A 13,295-nucleotide genomic window follows, 5' to 3' on the forward strand; every position below is an offset into this window, starting at 1 on the left:
CTGACACCTGGGGAGCTATGGAACTAAGGTACTCATCGAAGGACTCTTCACATACCGGTCTGACTGAGTATAGGTCTTCGTAATACTTGTGCACTGCATTGACGATGTGTCTCTGAGTCATGAGTGTCTCGCCATTTTCAGACTGAAGTCCATCGATGAAGGTGCGTCTCCTATTCCTTTCGTGCCTCAGTAGATGGTACAAGGAAGCATGTTCATCCTCCACGACTGTTTTAGCCTTTGATTTTATTTTCAGACCCTCCATCTGCTGTCTTTTAATGCTGAGCAATTTGGCCTTGGTGCGCTTGATATCTGCCAGACGGATGTTGGAAGTGTCTGCCTGCTCATATAGATTTCGCAACATGGTGTAATAAAATTCGATGGAATTTTTCAAGTCTTTCGATCGTTGTGCACCATAATGGATGAGGACTTTTCGCAGTTTAGGCTTTGCCCTGTTGCACCACCAGTCTAGTACTGAGACATGCCTGTTGACGGAGCGGAGGCACATGGCCCACGCTTCTGTCAAACTTTCTTCTAGTCCGTCTTCCTGCATCAGTGACATGTTAAGGTGCCATTGACTTCTGAAACGACGAGTAGGTTGCGCAGTAAGGCTGACGGTAGCAAGCACGGCACTATGATCAGAAAAGTAGACAGGAGTCGTCTCCGCTTTAATGAAAGAGCGGACTAGACTTTGCGATATGTAGAGTCTGTCAATTCTACTTCGTGATTGAGGACCGATATATGTGAAAGCCACAAATGTGGGATACGTTATTTCCCAAGCATCTTTAAGCTGTAAAACAGTGACGAAACGCTTCAGTTCATTGCAGTTATTAAAATTCGGAACCTGGTCTTTTTTATTGATCACACAATTAAAATCGCCGCCGATTATAAGATCCTTTGGGTTTTTCCGCAATAAATAAATGATCTCTTCTTTAAAGAACTGTGCTCTTTCCATTCTATTGGATGTACCGGAAGGGGCATACAGATTGATAAGAGTAAAACCAAAGACTTTTATACCTATCGCTCTGCCGGAGTCCAATCTTTCAATATCTGTGACAGGGATCCCCTCCCTGACTAAAATTGCTGTCCCTATGTTAGTGTCAAGCGAGACATTTAAAATAGACAAATATCCTGGCACTGTAAGGTTAGTGAGTACAACTTCTTGTAGGAAAACAATGTCCGTCCCTGACTCATATAGGTACTCTTGGAGCGCTGCAATTTTAGTCGCCGATGTAATCCTGTTAATATTGATAGTTGCAAGTGTATACGCCTGGGACATTTAGTTTACATATAAATGTAGATAAAGGAATAAAAAAAATAAATAGTAAAATAAAGATAAAAACAGGGAGCTGTGCCGCTTCTAGAAGGGATAAACTATTCCACTTCAACAAGCTCCTACAAGAATAATCTACAGAGAAATACCTATGAGTATGGAAAATACGTGAACCACTGCTTTTGGTTCCTCCGAAAAATGACTAAGACAATAGTACAATCAGAACATAAAGCGGGTCAACGATATTTTTTGTCCCCCTTTTTTTTTTTTTTTGTTGAATTGTGATCCTCAGTTTGGTGGAGTATTCCTAAGTTCTCGGGTTTTAGTTTTGCAGAGGGGCTTTCCATCACTAATGTTACTTGAAGGTACATCCTTAGGTTTTTCCGTAATAATTTCATACAGGACATTCTTGGCCGTTGCGTCATCTTGTCCAGGTTGTTGTTTGCTTTGCTTACGGGAAACTTTGAGATTAGGTTGCGGTTTGAGTTTACGTCTTTGGACATCTTGGTTCAACGCGCCGTCCTTCGCGTTGTCTATCTTCACCACCGTTGAGACCGAAGCTGCCTCAACAGTGTCCTGTTTATGACTTTCACTTCCTTGTCCTTCCGGCACTAACTCCAGGGCACTGACTGAATCGGTTGGTTGGGGGTCGGTGAGTTCGTGAATGCGGTTCTGTTCCGTCACCTCATGGGGGTCGGAGTGCGGCTCGTCCGTCGCCGCGACAACCGTTACTGCTTCGTCTCCGTGGTCTGTTGGTACCTGTGCGGCCGCCGACAGCGGTTGGGTTGCCTTAGCCGCTGTCGTCACGTCCATACATGTACTGTCTGTTTCCTCTAACACATCTGCATCACACTGCTTCTGTTTGCGGGTGGAGGGGGAAGTGCGGGAGGACTCGCCGTCCGAGCCGTCATCAGTCGCTTCCAACGGTCGTTTCTTATTCTGAAGATCGCATTCGGGAACAGAAGGGTGACTTGTTATTACTTTCAGAGGTGGGAACTCTGTGTTAGTTATAGCGGGCATTGTAGAAGTACCTGCACCACCGTCATTAGCAGAAGGAGGGCAGTTGCTGCTTGGTAAGACGTCGCTAAGGGTCAGTTTGTGACGCTGTGTTAGATTATTTCGGAGGACAAAAACACGGCGTGGACAATCTTGTCTGAAATGACCTGTCTCGTTACAAATATTACACGTACGCTCCTGCCCAGAATAAACAACATGTGCTTTATGACCTGCAACAGATATATGGGACGGAATATTGGCTTTCACCTCCATTTCGACGGACCTAATGCCATTATAACACTGTATCTTGTACAACTTCGACCATCTTTCGTTATAGATGGATTTAACTTCCCCATATTTAGATAGAGCGTCTTTGATCAACTGATTGTCAACTTCGATAGGAACATTCAAAATCCTCACATTGGTGTACATGATATCAGCTTTTCGTACAGAAACATTACTTTTTGAACCATCCCGATGAACAAATTCAACAGAATTACCCCATTTTGCAAGTAACTTATCGACAGTCACGGAGTTCAGAAATTTAACATAAACACAGTATTTTTCAGCGTCTAACTGCGTGGTGTGAACAGAGTCAGAATTGATACAGATTACCTCTGTGAGCCAGTCATGGATCTCCAGTGCAGTGGGTTGGACCGGCCGGGTTTCCTTCTCGAACGAGAAAACTAACGTATTCTTCCTGACGGTGTCAGACATGGTCTTCTGTGCCGACGAAATTCCGGTAAAAACCGAAATCGCGACGAAGAAAGAAACGGAGAACAGACAATAACACTTCAAAAACACTTATCAGGACCACCAAATGCAATAATAGTACGAAAATGCACAGATAGCTGTAGGTAAACACAAAACACCAGCGATAGCGCAAACGTGTGCGGAGCAAACAACAAGCACGTCCGACCGCGGCGACGGCTAAAGCCGGAATACGAATCGAACCCGGGCCTCCTGGGTGAGAGCCAGGTATCCTAGCCACTAGACCACACCGGATAACGGCGGCAGCGCTCTTCCAGCGAACGCAGCAACCACGCACGGTTAACTGTCGACAACTGTAAAAAATCCACTCTCTCGCGTTATAGAACGGCGTGCTCCGGACGCATTTCGTGGAGACGAACGCCAGCAATGATGAGAGCAAAAGGCGCCTCCAAATCCTGTCGTTGCACCACGCACTGTTCTACGGCAATTCACGAAGCAGAAGCTCACGCCTTGTTGTGCTGTTTTCTTTGCAGGCAATAAGCGCAGCCGTCTTCGACACAGGAAACATTACACGTTTGGCAGCTGTGGGGTTGGAACCCACGCCTCTCAAGAGACTGGTGCCTGAAACCAGCGCCTTAGACCGCTCGGCCACGCTACCTACACAACACGCGCGTCACAAGAGCTGCGTCCTACGCCACGAGAACACACCGCAGCGGCACAAAAGTGAGACGTAAAAATTGGCAGCTGTGGGATTCGAACCCACGCCTCCGAAGAGACTGGTGCCTAAAACCAGCGCCTTAGACCGCTCGGCCACGTTACCGCTGGAGCACGAGCGGCGAAACGTTTCCTTTGTAGTACAAAGATCACTCCGAAATGTAAGTGTCTTGGCAATCGCTGTGCCATGTATTTCCACTGCTCTCCCACTGGAAGCGTCTCTTTAGGCCATCCACAACAAGAAAATGCCGTGCCCGCCGTATGGTAGCGACGCCACTTGTCTGTAGCTGTCGTAGTTAAGGAGACAGCATCGAGAGACGTTTTCGTGCTGTGACCAGGTTTCGAACCTGGGCTTTCCGTAACCACTAAAGTATCATAGCTGTACCTGTCAGGCGGAGCTAGAATGCTCCATGTAACAAACATATGTGAGCTCAAGGAGGTTACACGTGAAGAGAAAGCGGCAGGTTAACACGACTACAGCAAAACCCCTGGCAGCGCTGGGATTCGAACCGACGCCTACGAAGAGACTGGTGCCTTAAACCAGCGCCATAGAGCGCTCGGCCATGCTACGTGCGCTGCAATGGGCACCAGTGTTCCTAGCATTTGTAGAAACAGTGCACGCCACAGCTTCCTGTTCTGCTGGGGCTGGCTGCTCATCCATCGCACTTCAAAACAACTGCCCTTTTCGACTACAGAGAGCAGCGGACGTCTGCGCTCTGGGAGGCGACATTACGTGTTGGTGAGGAAGTGATAGTGCAAACTGCGGCCTGCGGAACACGAGTGACAAAATCAAGAGAGCACTGTCATTTCGAGTACTCGTGCACTATCGCTATTGCAACGGCAGTAAGGCAAAACTTTCAAAATTGCCGTGACCAGGATTCGAACCTGGGTTATTGCGGCCACAACGCAATGTCCTAACCACTAGACGATCACGGCCACGGCCACGAAGCCGCCCACGAAAGCAGCTGGCTGGAATGCAAGTGGCGATACACAGCAAAGCCTAGGCCAAGGTGTACGCCACAGCAGTGTCAGACACGGTCCGCATCACGTGTATACGAGCAAATGAACGTTGCTGCGCTGTCAGGACACTAACTACAGTGGTTAGCTGCATTCACCTCCGTGGCAATATCTTGCAGTCCTCCAAGCCTCTTGACTACAGGTACCCGTATGTGGCTGGATAACAAGTGGATAGATGCCGCATCTCTCTCGCCGTCAGGTGTTGCCACGAATCATACTTAACGTGGCTTTCTGCACGCGTCAGCGTAGCGTCAGTCGATCAAAGTCGGGACAAGTCGCAAAAGAGGAGCAACAAAAACGCGCATTTCCGGTACCGGGAATCGAACCCGGGCCTCCTGGGTGAGAGCCAGGTATCCTAGCCACTAGACCACACCGGATAACGGCGGCAGCGCTCTTCCAGCGAACGCAGCAACCACGCACGGTTAACTGTCGACAACTGTAAAAAATCCACTCTCTCGCGTTATAGAACGGCGTGCTCCGGACGCATTTCGTGGAGACGAACGCCAGCAATGATGAGAGCAAAAGGCGCCTCCAAATCCTGTCGTTGCACCACGCACTGTTCTACGGCAATTCACGAAGCAGAAGCTCACGCCTTGTTGTGCTGTTTTCTTTGCAGGCAATAAGCGCAGCCGTCTTCGACACAGGAAACATTACACGTTTGGCAGCTGTGGGGTTGGAACCCACGCCTCTCAAGAGACTGGTGCCTGAAACCAGCGCCTTAGACCGCTCGGCCACGCTACCTACACAACACGCGCGTCACAAGAGCTGCGTCCTACGCCACGAGAACACACCGCAGCGGCACAAAAGTGAGACGTAAAAATTGGCAGCTGTGGGATTCGAACCCACGCCTCCGAAGAGACTGGTGCCTAAAACCAGCGCCTTAGACCGCTCGGCCACGTTACCGCTGGAGCACGAGCGGCGAAACGTTTCCTTTGTAGTACAAAGATCACTCCGAAATGTAAGTGTCTTGGCAATCGCTGTGCCATGTATTTCCACTGCTCTCCCACTGGAAGCGTCTCTTTAGGCCATCCACAACAAGAAAATGCCGTGCCCGCCGTATGGTAGCGACGCCACTTGTCTGTAGCTGTCGTAGTTAAGGAGACAGCATCGAGAGACGTTTTCGTGCTGTGACCAGGTTTCGAACCTGGGCTTTCCGTAACCACTAAAGTATCATAGCTGTACCTGTCAGGCGGAGCTAGAATGCTCCATGTAACAAACATATGTGAGCTCAAGGAGGTTACACGTGAAGAGAAAGCGGCAGGTTAACACGACTACAGCAAAACCCCTGGCAGCGCTGGGATTCGAACCGACGCCTACGAAGAGACTGGTGCCTTAAACCAGCGCCATAGAGCGCTCGGCCATGCTACGTGCGCTGCAATGGGCACCAGTGTTCCTAGCATTTGTAGAAACAGTGCACGCCACAGCTTCCTGTTCTGCTGGGGCTGGCTGCTCATCCATCGCACTTCAAAACAACTGCCCTTTTCGACTACAGAGAGCAGCGGACGTCTGCGCTCTGGGAGGCGACATTACGTGTTGGTGAGGAAGTGATAGTGCAAACTGCGGCCTGCGGAACACGAGTGACAAAATCAAGAGAGCACTGTCATTTCGAGTACTCGTGCACTATCGCTATTGCAACGGCAGTAAGGCAAAACTTTCAAAATTGCCGTGACCAGGATTCGAACCTGGGTTATTGCGGCCACAACGCAATGTCCTAACCACTAGACGATCACGGCCACGGCCACGAAGCCGCCCACGAAAGCAGCTGGCTGGAATGCAAGTGGCGATACACAGCAAAGCCTAGGCCAAGGTGTACGCCACAGCAGTGTCAGACACGGTCCGCATCACGTGTATACGAGCAAATGAACGTTGCTGCGCTGTCAGGACACTAACTACAGTGGTTAGCTGCATTCACCTCCGTGGCAATATCTTGCAGTCCTCCAAGCCTCTTGACTACAGGTACCCGTATGTGGCTGGATAACAAGTGGATAGATGCCGCATCTCTCTCGCCGTCAGGTGTTGCCACGAATCATACTTAACGTGGCTTTCTGCACGCGTCAGCGTAGCGTCAGTCGATCAAACTCGGGACAAGTCGCAAAAGAGGAGCAACAAAAACGCGCATTTCCGGTACCGGGAATCGAACCCGGGCCTCCTGGGTGAGAGCCAGGTATCCTAGCCACTAGACCACACCGGATAACGGCGGCAGCGCTCTTCCAGCGAACGCAGCAACCACGCACGGTTAACTGTCGACAACTGTAAAAAATCCACTCTCTCGCGTTATAGAACGGCGTGCTCCGGACGCATTTCGTGGAGACGAACGCCAGCAATGATGAGAGCAAAAGGCGCCTCCAAATCCTGTCGTTGCACCACGCACTGTTCTACGGCAATTCACGAAGCAGAAGCTCACGCCTTGTTGTGCTGTTTTCTTTGCAGGCAATAAGCGCAGCCGTCTTCGACACAGGAAACATTACACGTTTGGCAGCTGTGGGGTTGGAACCCACGCCTCTCAAGAGACTGGTGCCTGAAACCAGCGCCTTAGACCGCTCGGCCACGCTACCTACACAACACGCGCGTCACAAGAGCTGCGTCCTACCCCACGAGAACGTTGACGAAAGAAAGTTGCAATGTAAGCCTCCTTCTTCTGAGGCATTCCTTGTGAGAAGTTTAAACAGAAACGTATGCATCTTCACGGAAATCAGGGTAAACATATGAAGGCTTCGTGAAGTGGGAAAGCAAAAGAATATATATATATATATATATATATATATATATATATATATATATATATATATATATATATATATATATATATATATATATATATATATATGTATATATATATAACCTTCTGGAAGGAGTCAAAGAAAAGTCCAGTCTACTCACAAAGCAAAACGCCATGCAGCAATGGAGAAATTATTAAACACGGACATACACCGTGGAGAAAAGTGGAGCGGTGGTCACTCCGAATAAACGAGAAAGAAAAGGAAAATAATGCAAATTAAATAAGGAAAAACACACCAGCAATCCTGACCAAAGTATATTCAATGAAACACAACGAAATGCCCACATAAAAAAAGGGAACACTTTCATGCAACGCCTCTCCTCGGCATCACGATCCCAAACCAATATATGGCAGAGTGGGAAACAATAAGAAAAGAAAGAAAGGTAAAACAAAAAATCCTCGCATAATGCCATATACGAGGCAATTCCCAAGGGAGAAATGACTACCGTTTACGTTACATTTTTTATTTCTGGTACTGAATATACATTCATCGCAAGGCGAATTCTCTTACTATCACGTCATAGTTTTAAGCAGGAAAGTGTAAAGTTAATTAAGTCGACAGCGGTAAACGAGCAACAGGCGACATGCAAAAAATTTGCAAAAGTCATAGCATAGTCTTTTCGAACACGGTACTTGCCATGTTCAGCCCGTAAGTATCTGAGAAAATCAAGACGATCCGTCAGTTTGAGGAAAAATAGAGAATAAATCGTATGGCCGATTAACCAGATGGTGGCGTTGCGCTTGGTGGTCGGAAATGCCTTACACTCGGGTACGATTGCAGCTGCCACTGTAACCTGCGCTGTAGACACCCTGTTGACGAGACGCACCATATCCCGAGCAGTGTCCCACACAGCACGGAACCGACGGCACACAAAGCGATGTTCAATGGTATCCTCGTCACGGCACTCTTCGCAGGCGGGGGACGGACTCAGATGAATAGAGTGCAGTTTAGCATTTGTAGGAATAGTACCATTGACGACTTTATACCACGTCGCTGTAACATGTGCCGGAAGGATGGGTGTGGCAATGTTTCTCCAAACTGTTCGCCAGTCAGTGTGCGGCAGGCGGTACTCCCACTTGTTCCGGGCCGGTGATCCCCGCAGAGCACGGATAATGTCGCCGACACGGCCTCCGCTGGAGCCACCATACGCAAGATAGCTGTTGTCAAAATAAAAACGCCGCACGTAATTCAGCGCAAAGGGTATGTGGCTGACAGAGACCGGGGCAACTTCAGAAGGCGGGCGATATTGATTGAACAACACAACCGTAGCACTGCTGGTACCCTTCTCTAACACGGCCGTAGTCCGTTTGAGGAGGAGCGCCGCGCATTTGGCGGAGAAATCCACCAGACCGAGTCCCCCATAGGCTGGATTTAAGGTGCAGGTGGCTAAGGAAACTTTGAAAATGTCCCCTTTCCAAAGGAGCCGGTAGACGTCCTGTTTAATAGCGCGGTCTAGAAGCTTAGGTACCGGGAGAACTTGAGCTAAATACCACGCTCTAGCTAAGATGGTAGTATTGATAAGCTGCACCTTATCAGAAAGCGCCAAATGCCGGGCCGCATGATATATAGAGAGCGGCTCCCCGTCCACGGCACCCACTGGCTGGCTCCGTGTAACTGGCCCTCTACTCTTCCGCCGCAGGTCGGACAAGAGTTCCGCCTTAAATTGTTTGAAAACGGGAAGAAGATGTGGCTGGGCCGTGACCTGTCGTGAGAGGTCCTTCAAACAGCTCTGATAAAATTGTGACGTCGAGCGACGCCAGTGCGCTGCGTCGCGGCTAAAATTAATTAAAAAGGTCCGGACTGGAGGTTTGGCAGTGCCAACCCACCACTCGAGGACGCTACTGTCACCGGGTTTAGTCTGCAAAAGTTTGTGCCACATATCAGTAAAGGACTGCTGAAAATGAGAGTCGGCTAGCAGGCTGCAGTTAAACTTCCATAGATTTTTGCGGTAGGAAGGCCTAGAAAGTGGAAGGGTATGTTCACAAAAATAACTGCAGTGATCTGAAAAAATAACTGGCCTGATCTCAGAGCTAGTGACTGGGGCTGCCAGTGACAAAGACACATAAATCCGATCGAGCCGGCTGTGTCCCGTTGCATAAAAATAGGTATATTGGGTTTCAACCGGGTGGAGCATTCGCCACGTGTCCTTGAGATTAAAACTGGTGAGGAGCGTACGGAGTTCCTGACACTTGTTGGGGCGCGGCTCCTGGTCGCCATCATCAGTGACCGCATTAAAATCACCGCCTAAAATTAAATGAGCTGAGTTCCGGTGCAAAACCTCACACAGCTCCCGACCATAAAAGAGCCGCCGCGCCGCGTAGTCGCTGCCGGAAGGATCGTAAACATTAACAAACACGACGCCTTCGATGGTGCACGCAATAGCGCGGCCAGTAGGTAGACACTCAATATTCGCGACACTGAGGCCGGGGCAGACTAATATAGCAGTGCCGGTGACATCGTCAGACACCACATTATCCACAATAACGTAGTCACTGAAATCGGTGAGAAGCATCAGAGCCTCACGTGTCACTTCTTGTAAAAAGGCGACATGGCAACGGGTTTCAGATAGAAGAGTTTTTAAAGCAGAGACCTTATGCGGACTACGCATTTTGTTGACATTAACCGACGCGTGTCAGGAACCATACACAACGCAAGGAACAACAAATGCTGTGTACACAAGAAGCGAGGCAGTAGCGCTGAGAAGATGACGCGTGTTGTAGACAAGATCGGCGAAAATGGCATACCGACAGGTGGCAGATAGCATACACAGAATACATACGAAATAAAAGTCCACAATAACGGTCACAACGGCGCCGCCAAAACAACGCAACATGTGAACATGAACGGCGAAAATGATCCACCGCAGGCTATCAGACACCAGCCACAGTGAAAACACCAACAAGTTAAGCACAGCTAAGACGATGCAGTCGATCGACAGGAGCGGTGAAAAACAAACCGCCGACGCCGTACACAAATAAAATGCACAGGTCACAAAGTGGCACAACGAAAGGTCATGTACGCCGTCAAACGACGCATGCTGTCGACAAAAACGGTAAAAGTCACCCCCCAACAGTTGTAGACAGGAGACGTAGGTAAAATAGTAAAAGAAACGGACAGAATAAAAGTGCATGTGCGCCGCCAATACTATTCCACGCAGTTCGTCGGCATGAACGGGGAGACTTTGCCTCCGACGGGTGGCACACACCATACACAGTCAAAGACAATAAATAATAATAATAATTAAGAATAAAAGAAGCGGGCACAACTGCGGAAGCAACGGCGTCACAAGGAGCATACACTTTGTCGACACAAACGACTAAAAGTTCCGCCAGCGTACAACATACACCAGACACATTCAAAGGCTAATAAATAAGTCCGCACAAATTTGCATGCACATGTGCCGCCAAAACGACGCAAGTAAGTGGCACGCACAGTGAAATATGTTTGCAACGGATGTCACACATCAGACGCGAGAAAAAAATATGCGCACAACAAAAGCGGCACGTGCACCGTTAAGACAGCGCATGGTATTGAGAGTAACGGGGTAAACACACAACCAACGCGCGTCAGACCCCAGACACAACAAAACTACACAACATTTTAAAAATAAATGGGCGCATCGGGAAAAGCACCCGTGCATCCGTAATGATCCAAGGGAGCGGCAAGAACGACTAAAATGTGCCTCCGACGAGCGGCGGACACCCGACACATTTAAAAATACCAGACACATTTAAAATACACAACAAATAAAAGTACACAACGATGGGTGCAGTGGCGCTGCCAAACTACACTCGCGAGCGAAAATAAAGGTGAAAACGCGCAACAGACCGGTGTCACACATCACAGACGAGGAAACGTCACAAAAAACAATGTTAGACTTAGACAACGACGAAGGCATGCACGCTGCCAAGCAATGAGCAAAGTCACGTTACGTACCGGCGCCAGTCGCGTCTTCCACCTCCACTCCCGCCGCCCAGTCACACTTTGCACTAGAAAACACGGGGGGCTGAACCACCTCCGTGTCCATACTAAGAGCGGCACCCGAAGGAGCCGCCGTGGCAGGTCCAGCGCCGGCGGGAGGATCGGATCCAGAATCCTGCGAGTGCGGCCGGATGCGACGGCAATGTGAGTCGTCCGATTTACGTTTGCCTGCCACTTGTGCAGGCGACACGCTCGGAGTAACGTCCATTGCCGTACCGCTTGCCACAACATGGTCCGTTTGAGTAAAACCTTGAGCTGACGAACTTTCTCGTCCCGCTTAGACTCTGCGGAACTCAACGACGCCTCGGGTTGACTGTAAGCGGCAGGCCGCTGCCGACGGCGATCGGCAGCCGACACCTGTCGCTGCAATTTCTTCTGTTTAGAGGTGCACTTGTACGATGGGACGCAAGTCACCACCGGGGACGGCTTTCGCCCCTTACGAGAAGAAACACCCGTCCGTAGCTCGTGGTCGTGCGGTAGCGTTCTCGCTTCCCACGCCCGGGTTCCCGGGTTCGATTCCCGGCGGGGTCAGGGATTTTCTCTGCCTCGTGATGACTGGGTGTTGTGTGATGTCCTTAGCTTAGTTAGGTTTAAGTAGTTCTAAGTTCTAGGGGACTCATGACCATAGATGTTAAGTCCCATAGTGCTCATAGCCATTTGAACCATTTAGAAGAAACACCCGAAATACTAGCGCTTCGAAAGCGGGTAGCGTTGTCAGCCCTCTCAGTCGGCCTTTCCCGACGCGGTTTAGGTTCCGCGGGGGCGTCATTACGCTCCTGACGGTCGACAACAACGGTGGCAGCAGCAGACACACTCTCAGGCACAACAGAGGGAGCAGCCTCTGGAACGGGTTCCGATAAGGACAGCGTTGCAGCTGCTGGTGCGGGTTCAGACACTATCAGTGGCTCAATTCTGTCGACAGCCTGTGGATCAGGCAACCGGGCCTCTACATTCGCAGGCAGAGAAATCACTGGCAATGCCGGGGAGCTATCAGCAACAGGTTCATATGGTTCAAATGGCTCTGAGCACTATGGGACTTAACTTCTGAGGTCATCAGTCCCTTAGAACTTAGAACTAATTAAACGTAACTAACCTAAGGACATCACACACATCCATGCCCGAGGCAGGATTCGACCCTGCGACCGTAGCGGTCGCGCGGTTCCAGACTGTAGCGCCTAGAACCGCTCGGCCATATCAGCAACAGGAACGGAAAGTGTAACGTCCATGGCAACAGATTCGGTCACAATCTCAGGGTGAGACACACGACTCGCATGTGTGTGGGAGGTGCCAAACGCGACCGCCGCCCACGTCACCTCGTCCTGACCGTCTGTCCGTGGTAATTGCACAGGGCGACTACGTTTCGGACAGTCCTGTCGAAAATGTCCGGTACCATGTCGCCGGTTGGCCGCTATAAGTGATAAAGGCCCGATGGCCAGCAACAAAAACAAAGGACGGTATATGCTGTCGGACAATCATGCGGGCACTTCGAACACCATTCTCAACATCATAATAATATGCTGACGACCATTTCTCTTTTACGACGGAAAGCACTGTCCTGTACGGAAGTAAACTACGAGAAATAGTTTCGTTCCGCACTTCAAACGGCAAGTTAAATACGTGAACAGTACGGATACCATAACCCGCGTTTGACAGCACATCACTTATAGTTCCATCAAGGTCCTTAATTTTGCGTACACCACCATTCACGTTAACTAACGTTTCACACATATCGGTTGAGGACAGTTTCAGAATTAACGGATTAAGGAACACGTCAAGTTGAACACCAAGAACAACACTATTCGACAATTCAAGATCATTTTTAACAC

The 13,295-nt window shown here is 49.5% G+C and overlaps 9 non-coding genes across 9 annotated transcripts; all 9 read right to left on the bottom strand.

Moving 5' to 3' along the window:
- Nucleotides 1-3,553: 3,553 nt before the first annotated feature.
- On the bottom strand, nt 3,554-3,635 carry Trnal-cag (transfer RNA leucine (anticodon CAG)). Its single transcript has one exon. It is a non-coding gene; the product is annotated as a tRNA-Leu (tRNA).
- Nucleotides 3,636-3,715: 80 nt separating this feature from the next.
- Nucleotides 3,716-3,797, bottom strand: Trnal-uag (transfer RNA leucine (anticodon UAG)). Its single transcript has one exon. It is a non-coding gene; the product is annotated as a tRNA-Leu (tRNA).
- A 758-nt stretch (nt 3,798-4,555) lies between these two features.
- Trnah-gug (transfer RNA histidin (anticodon GUG)) lies at nt 4,556-4,627 on the bottom strand. The gene has a single exon. It is a non-coding gene; the product is annotated as a tRNA-His (tRNA).
- A 386-nt stretch (nt 4,628-5,013) lies between these two features.
- On the bottom strand, nt 5,014-5,085 carry Trnae-cuc (transfer RNA glutamic acid (anticodon CUC)). The gene has a single exon. It is a non-coding gene; the product is annotated as a tRNA-Glu (tRNA).
- Nucleotides 5,086-5,367: 282 nt separating this feature from the next.
- Trnal-cag (transfer RNA leucine (anticodon CAG)) lies at nt 5,368-5,449 on the bottom strand. Its single transcript has one exon. It is a non-coding gene; the product is annotated as a tRNA-Leu (tRNA).
- An 80-nt stretch (nt 5,450-5,529) lies between these two features.
- On the bottom strand, nt 5,530-5,611 carry Trnal-uag (transfer RNA leucine (anticodon UAG)). The gene has a single exon. It is a non-coding gene; the product is annotated as a tRNA-Leu (tRNA).
- A 758-nt stretch (nt 5,612-6,369) lies between these two features.
- Nucleotides 6,370-6,441, bottom strand: Trnah-gug (transfer RNA histidin (anticodon GUG)). Its single transcript has one exon. It is a non-coding gene; the product is annotated as a tRNA-His (tRNA).
- A 386-nt stretch (nt 6,442-6,827) lies between these two features.
- Trnae-cuc (transfer RNA glutamic acid (anticodon CUC)) lies at nt 6,828-6,899 on the bottom strand. Its single transcript has one exon. It is a non-coding gene; the product is annotated as a tRNA-Glu (tRNA).
- Nucleotides 6,900-7,181: 282 nt separating this feature from the next.
- Trnal-cag (transfer RNA leucine (anticodon CAG)) lies at nt 7,182-7,263 on the bottom strand. The gene has a single exon. It is a non-coding gene; the product is annotated as a tRNA-Leu (tRNA).
- Nucleotides 7,264-13,295: the final 6,032 nt, after the last annotated feature.

The sequence above is a fragment of the Schistocerca nitens genome, chromosome 1 (genome assembly GCF_023898315.1).
Source record: "Schistocerca nitens isolate TAMUIC-IGC-003100 chromosome 1, iqSchNite1.1, whole genome shotgun sequence".
NCBI lineage: Eukaryota > Metazoa > Arthropoda > Insecta > Orthoptera > Acrididae > Schistocerca > Schistocerca nitens.